This window comes from Phyllostomus hastatus, unplaced genomic scaffold (assembly GCF_019186645.2).
Source record: "Phyllostomus hastatus isolate PE091 unplaced genomic scaffold, TTU_PhHast_1.1 phas_contig_113, whole genome shotgun sequence".
Taxonomy (NCBI): domain Eukaryota; kingdom Metazoa; phylum Chordata; class Mammalia; order Chiroptera; family Phyllostomidae; genus Phyllostomus; species Phyllostomus hastatus.
In genome coordinates this window covers 5,600,281-5,608,614 of record NW_025333530.1, presented here as the reverse complement: position 1 = coordinate 5,608,614, position 8,334 = coordinate 5,600,281, and the positions used below count along the sequence as shown (strand labels likewise).

Sequence of the window (8,334 nt, the reverse complement as noted above, 5' to 3'; positions counted from 1 at the left end):
TGTTTATGTCTTCTTGATGGATTCTTCCCTTGAGTATTATGAAGCATTTTTCTGGGTCTCTTTTTATGGCCTTTGTTTTGAATTCTATTTTGTAAGATATAAGTATTGCTACCCTGGCCTTTTTCTTTTTTACCTCTCCATTTGCATGGAATTTTTCTTTGCAGCCCTTCACTTTCAGTCTGTGTAAGTCTTTTGTTCTGAGCTGGGTCTCTTGTAGGCAGCATGTCACACACTTTTTTTCCACATCAGTCAGGTAATGGCCCAATGTTATAACAAGGTTGAGGGAGGCATATCTCACATAAGAGTGTGACTATGCAATCATTGTGCTTATGAACTACAAAAAGATTAGGTAACAGACATTTTAAATAACAGAACTTTAAAATGAACTTAGGGTTTGTTTGCATCTAAATCATAGGATCTTTCTATTACTGCTCACTGACTCCCAATTGCCATATTTAAACAATTACATTCACTTAAGAACCAAAAACTGAACAGACACATATAAAGAAGAAAAAACAATGGCCCATTGTGGATGGCTCATTGAAGACAGGGGAGAGCCAGATTATAGAGGGCCTTATGAACCATAGAAGAGGGACTACTTTTAAGAGTGACAGGAAGCCATGGAAAGGTTTTAAACCAACACAGTACATGATTTGCTTTTTATGAAAAACAGCCCTGGTTACAGTGTGGGAAATGATATGGAGTCCACAGGAGTAGCTGTGGGGAGATTGGTTGGGCAGTGATAACAACATTTCAGGAGAAAAAGGTGGCTTTGGTTGGTGGCAAAGGGCTTCATGAAAAATGGGCAGATTTGAGAGATATTCAGCAGTTAGAATGAGCAAGACTTCATGACTGGCTATAGATTGGGGATTTTAAGAGCAGATGGGTGGTTATGAAACCAAAACTCAGCTTCTACTGCCTACTGCAACGAAAACCATCATGAGATAAGTGCTGGTGCAAAATAGTTTATTTGGGTGCTGTGACCTGGGAGAATGGCAGGCTCCCTCTCAAAGACCATTTCCACTTCCTCCTTAAGCCTGTTGTTTTTATTGGGATAGGGAGGGGAGAGTTCTTTTTTTCCCTACCCAAATATCTTGTTTGTTTTTGACACACTGGGAACCTATCCATGTATCTTTTTAGCTTTTGGGCACTCAGGGTAATAACCATCCCTCCCTGGTGCTTCCTGACTATCTACCATGTGGGAAGGGGTTGCTGCAGGTCCTGCCATCTGGAAGCCTGGAGATATCTTGCCACCTTCGGTCTGCCTCTGGGTGCTGAACATAGCACCACACATCCTGGGGAGCTGGTTGGAATCCCCAGGGCACCCCTGGATACCAGAGCACCTACATCCTCTCTGAAGTCTTCTTGTGGCCCCCACATCCCGAGGCCTGCCCCTCCTAAGTGGCCAGCCCCAAGCTCGCCCTGCTGCCAGCTGCCAGCACTCCAACTGACTGTCTATGGTAACAGAGGTGTTATTTACTAAAACAGAAAATACTGGTAGAACATCTGATTTTTTCCTGAGATGTCATTTGACTACCATCTAATTAATCAATAAAAATCCCTGTTAATAGAATTTCTTTTGTAGTTTAAAACTGCAGTTCAAAAAGGCTACACTCTTGCCTGAAGTACTATTCTTCCAGTCTTTTCCCATCACAATCCTAAACCTAATCTGTCTCCTCCAAGAAATCCCTTTTATTTTTCCTGCTGGAAGTCTGTCCTTCCTTTGTTCTCCACCTCTACACCTTTGGTTTAGCTGTTGTCACACTCTGCTGTTACTTTTGGATTTGTATCTACTGCCTTGATCAGACTATAATCCTCTTGAATTATACTTGAATAAACATAGAATGAATGAATACTTGAATTAATAGATTTGAATTCCCACTTTCCTTTCATTTCACTGCAAGTAAGATGGTTTTCCAATTTAAAAAGGGAAATTTAGACATTGTACAAAAGAAACTTAAGCCAAAGATGGGAAGAGGAGGGGATTAGGAGCCACAGAGTGCTCTTATCTAAAACAATTTAAATTTGAGTTCCAGACCTGTTACTTTAGAGACCAGTGAAATGACGTTAGCTGTGATCTTAGAACTATTAATAATAATCTTTTAGAAGCATATAGAGTGTCAGTAGTCTCAAATGGATGTAAATAAGAGAATGCCATAATTCTAATTAGGAAAGAATGGTAGGTTCAACAAACAATAAATAACCAATTTTTATTTAAATTGCAGAAATAAATTTATTAATTACCCCCATTTATTTATTCTTTGAAAATATATTGACTGCTGAGGATACAAAGATGAGTAAGAAGGAAGTCACAGACTCTTGAAGGGAGACACAGGCATGAAAAAAGATACAATGTGATCTGTGTTATAATAGCAGTGTATATATACTGCTTTGTAATATAAATGAGAGAGAAATTAATTGTGTCAGAGTGTGTGGTCAGAAAAGTGGCATTTCAGTTGCTCTTTAAATGATGAATAAGAATTCCCCAGTAATAAAATAGGAAAGAGCATCACAAACCTGCAGACATGCATAATTAAGTCATCAGAGGGTCACAATGCCTGTTTGAGTGGCTGGGGCAGAAGATATATGGAAGAAAAGGACCTGGGATAAGCCCCCAAAGGATCTGACCTAGGAGCCATAAGAGATTGACCTTGTACAAAATTTTAGAGCTTATTTTAAAAACACGTGGTTTACTAATGCGCAGAAAAAAAATGTAGTGATGGTTAAGAATATAGTGATGTGTGTGAGAACCAGTAGTGTCTGGCACAGAGGAATGTTCAATAAGCATTGAATGAATAAAATTACATTCATAAAGAAGTTTTTCAATAGCCACAATTTATGCTATTTATGATATAAAATCTATACAAATCAATAGCTTTTATATATGCCAGACATGAACAACTAGAAACTACAACAGAAATAATGTCCTTCCTAATACTAGCACAGCATAATCTAGATATGTGCAAGCTTATAAAAAATTACTTAGAACCTAGAGGAGTAAAACAAAATATTGATAAGTGATATAAAAGATGGCTTGAATATTTGAAAAATCATGCCTTGCCATTGGGCTTGAACACTTAACATTTAAAAGATGTCAATTTTTACAGTGTATTTAGCGTTTCACTTACTTATTTTTATATTTAGTATTTTAATGTTATTTCAATGACAAGCTCAATGATGTTTCTTTTTTCTATGCAGGAAGAAAAAGTTTAAACTTCTTCTGGAGAAGTAGTAAGCTAAAAATATCCAAAGATGCCTTGGCTGGTGAGATCAGTAGATTGAGCACTGGCTTGTGAACCAAAGGTTCATTGGTTTGATTCCCAGCTAGGACACATGCCTGGATTACCAGCCAGGTCCTCAGTAAGGGGCTCATGAGAGGCAACCACATAGTGATGTTTCTCTCCCTCTCCTTCTCCCCGTCTTCCCCTCTGTCTAAAAATAAATAAATAAAATCTGAAAAAAAATTAAAAATATCCAAAGCCAATTAAAACAATATAGCAAAATCTGGTGAGGACCATTTTTCTTAGTATCATAAGATATTACAAAGCTATGATAACTGAAATAGTGTGGTACCAGAAAAAAAATTGGACACAAAGATCACTGGAATGTTATAAAGAACTCAGAAATAAAATTTACTTTATAAATAACAAGTCATGGAATATTAATGTGAAAAAATTGTTTATTTTGTAAATGATACTGGCAAATATTTTGGCCAATAGAAGCTTATTTACCAAAGCATCTAAATACAAGAAGATTTCATATAATAGTTATTTTCTTAAAATAACTATTGATCTTAAAATAACACAGTTGTAATTATTAAAGAAAGACTTGTTACAATGTATAAGCTATGAATTATAGGGTTAGAAAAAACTGGTTGGTGATTTTACAAAATGTATAATTTGTAATGGTTCTTGGTAGTACCTACATTTTAGTAGACACTCTTAATTTATTGAAATGAATTATGTAAATATGTACATACAATGTGCCAATTTATAAAGTATGTATTCTTTTGGATAAATATGATTAAGTTAAATTCTTGATTCATGAGGACACCTTGATGTACTCTATTTGGAGTAAATAGATCCACATCATACCTCATAATCACATTCCAATGAAAGGACAGAGAATGCCAGATTGTGTGCAAAGCAAGAACCAACTTTATGCTGTCTATAAGAAGCATATTTTAAAGCCCTGGCTGGCATAGCTCAGTGGATGGAGTGCGGGCTGGGAACCAAAGTGTCCCAAGTTTGATTCCCAGCCAGGGTACATTCCTGGGTTGCAGGCCAGAACCCCCAGCAACCGCACATTGATGTCTGTCTGTCTCTCTCTCTCTCTCTCTCTCCCCCTCCCTTCCCTCCCTAAAAATAAATAAATAAAATCCTTTTAAAAAAAAAGAAGCATATTTTAAATATAAAGAGAAGGATAATGTAGAAGTTAAAGAACTGAGAAAAGATATACCATGCAAATACTAATGAAAAGAGACCAAGTATTGCTACATTAATATGAAAATAGAATTCAGAAAAGAAGTATAGAGATAATAAAGATAAAAAATAGATAAAATCAATAAGCTTGGTAAATCTGTAGCTAGTAATGATAAAGAATAAAAGAAGAAAGTTACAAATGATCAATATAAGAAACAAAAAAAAGGAGCTGTCACTATAGATCCTATAAACATTAACATAAGCCTGGCTGGTGTGGCTCAGTGGATTGAGTGCCGGCCTGCAAACCAAAGGATCACTGGTTTGATTCCCAGTCAGGGCACATGCCTCAGTTGCAGGCCAGGTCCCCAATGGGGGATGCGTGAGAGGCAACCACACATTGATGTTTCTCTCCCTCTCTTTCTCCTTCCCTTCTCCTCTCTCTAAAAAAATAAAATCTTTAAAAAACATTAACATAAGAAAATATTATGAGTAAAATTATGACAATAAATTTGACAACTTAGGTAAAATGGACAATTTCTGAAAGCAACAAATTACCAAAATAGACTCAATAAGAAGTTAAAAACTTTAATAACTTTTATATCTATTTGAAAAATGGAATTTTTTAAAAATAGAATTTTTACTTAAAAAATCTTCATAAAAATTGCATAAAAAATGTCTAGTCGATATAGCTCTTACTGGTCAATTCCACCAATTATTTAAGGAATTAAAAATACCAATTTTATGTGAATTCTTTCAGATGGAAAATCAGCAGACATAGCCCATAATTCAGTTTTATGAGGCCAAGATAGAGAGACAGCATGTTAATGGATTAAAAGGCTCCATATTTAAAAAATATAAATTATTCCCAAATTAACCTATACTTATAATTCAATCTCAATAAAAATTGCAGTAGAATTTTTCTGGCATGTGATAGAAATTGACAAAATGATTTCAAAGTTTGTATGGAAATGCAGAAGACCTACAGTATTTAAAACAACTTCAACAAAGAGCAAAGTTGGGACTTTGAATTTACTGAAGCTACAGTTATCAAGAGTGCGGTTTTGTCTAAGTACAGACATAAAGGTCAATGGAACAGAACAGTGATATTCAGAAATATGATAACACATATATGGTAGTTAATGTTCTGTAAAAGTGACATGGGCATTCCATGGGGGAAAGCATAATAGTCTTATGAAAAAATATTGCCAGAACAATTGTTTATCTTCATTAAAAAAGTTGATTCTTATTTCTTGCCATTTAGATAACACAAAATGAATCATAGTGCTAAATATAACAACTAAAACTACAAAATTTTCCCCCAAAATAACAAAGTTTTTATAACCTTTGGATAAATATAGGTTTCTTAGAGGGGACACAATATACATAAACATAAAAGGAACAAAGGAAGAATTGGACTTTATAAAAATAAAAAAACTTGTTAATTGAAAGACAAACTTAAGAAATTAGAAGGGCAAGTCTTTTGGAGAAATATTTGTGATATTTGTGATATATTTTGTGATAATATTTGTGTATGAGACATATATAGAATGTATAAAAAAGCTTTACATCTTATTAAAATTAAATAATAAATAAAATAGAGAAAAGATTTGAACAGATACTTCATTAAATGTATACAAATGGTTATTAAAAATGTGAAAAGGAATTCAACATTATTGATTATCAGGGTAATGTGAGATAAAACTATAGTCTGATGCCACTATACATGTTAGAATGTCTAAATTTTAAAATACTGTAACGATAGCACATGTTAATAAAAAGAAATAACTGGAACTTTCATATGTTGGCTGTATGAGTATAAAATGGTACAAGTTGTAAAAAGTTTGATAGTTACTTATAAAGTTGAATATGTACTTACCATGTGATACACCATTCCCATTTCAGGTATTTAAATACCCAACAGAAATAAAAACATATAATAACAGACTTGTATACAAACTCTCATAACAACTCTTCATAGTAACCCCAAACTAAAACAAACCTAATGTCATTAAACAGGTAAATGGATAAATTTTGATACATTTGCACGATGTCATACTACTCAGCAATAAACACATGAGTGATGGACACATGCAATGATGTGTATGAATCTCAAAAATATGCTGAGTACCGGAAGCCAGACACGAAAGAGTAAACACTGTATACTTCCATATAGCCTCAGTTTCAAATATTATATGAATGTTAAATTAGTTATTTTTCAAAATTTTGAGAAAACCAAGTGGATGTCTTTTTTTCCTTTCCTTTCCTTTTTTTTCTTTTAAATTTAAAATCATCTTTATTTTTTTATTGTTGTTCAAGTACAGTTGTCTCCATTTTCCTCCCACCACTTTCCCCCCAACCATCTCCACCTCCCACCCTTGATCGCACCCCAACTTTGACTTTGTCTATGTGTCCTTTATACATGTTTCTGACAACCCTTCCCCTTTTCTTCCCATTATCCCTTTCCACCTCCCCTCTGGTTACTGTCAGTTCTTTATTTCAATGTCTCTGGTTATATTTTGCTTGCTTGTTTTGTTGATTAGGTTCCACTTATAGGTGAGATCATATGGTATTTGTCTTTCACTGCTTGGCTTATTTCACTTAGCATAGTGCTGTTTGGAAGGGTTGGAGCTCCTTTTTTCTTTCTGCTGTGTAGTATTCCATCATGTAAATGTACCACAGTTTTTTATCCACTCATTTATTGATGGGCACTTAGGTTACTTCTGGAACTTTGATATTGCAAAATGTGCTGCTGTGAACATTGGTGCTTAGGTTCTTTTAAATTGGTGTTTTAGGATTCTTAGGGTACATTCCCATCAGTGGAATTGCCAGGTCAAAAGGCAGTTCCATTTTCATTTTCTGAGGAAATTCCATAATGTTTTCCACAGTGGCTGCACCAGTCTGCATTCCCACCAACAGTGCACTAGGGTTCCCTTTTCCCCACAGCCTTGCCATTACATGTTGGTTGTTGATTTGTTTATGATGGTCATTCTGACTGGTGAGAAGTGGTATCTCATTGTGGTTTTAATTGCATCTCTTCGATGGTTAATGATACTGAGCATAATTTCATATGTCTCTGGGCCCTCTGTATGTTCTCCTTGGAGAAGTGTCTGTTTAGGTCCTTTGTCCATTTTTTTAATTGGGTTGTTTGTCTTCTTGGAGTGGAGTTGTGTGAGTTCTTTATGTATCTCGGAGATCAAACACTTGTCTGAAATATCATTGGCAAATATATTTTCACATATGGTTGATTCCCTTTTCATTTTGCTGATGTTTTCTTTAGCCATGCAGAAGCTTTTTATTTTGACGAAGTCCCATTTGTTTGTTCTTTCTTTTATGTCCCTTGCTGTAGGGGACATATCAGTGAACATATTGCTGTGTGGAATATCTGAGATGTTCCTCCCTATGTTCTCCTTTAATCAAACTAAATCTTAGAATCTCAGTAATTAAGATACATAATAGTAGATCTGTTCTGTAGATGGCAAAATCTGGACTGTGTCTGCCTACCCCAACTGTTTTTGGCACTTGGCAGTGGGTTTTGCAGAGGGAATTTGGAAACCTATGACTTTGAGAGCACAGCTTTGAAAAATCGTTCCATTGAACTAGTCACTGCAATCTATACAATGACATATGTTATTTGCAAAGAATATTTGGAGGTATGAGAAAATCTTTATGACAAATTTTAAACAAAATATAGAATACAAAATTGTAAATGTAATTTTAGGATCTCAACTATGTGAACTATATCTGGAAAGAAAGGATGGAAAAATAATGGATGAATATGAATACTTTTGTAAAAAATGAAAAAAGTTATGATATCTGGGCAATGAGATTATGAATAATTTTAGTTTCACTTTATACTTTTTTGAAAATTTCAACCTTTTAATGAGAAAAGTGTATTGTTTTTATATTGAGAAAA

At 34.5% G+C, this 8,334-nt stretch overlaps 1 non-coding gene across 1 annotated transcript; it reads right to left on the bottom strand.

Moving 5' to 3' along the window:
- Positions 1-243: 243 nt before the first annotated feature.
- On the bottom strand, positions 244-346 carry LOC123820141. The gene has a single exon (XR_006785900.1). It is a non-coding gene; the product is annotated as a small nucleolar RNA U13 (small nucleolar RNA).
- Between the last annotated feature and the right edge of the window lie 7,988 nt (positions 347-8,334).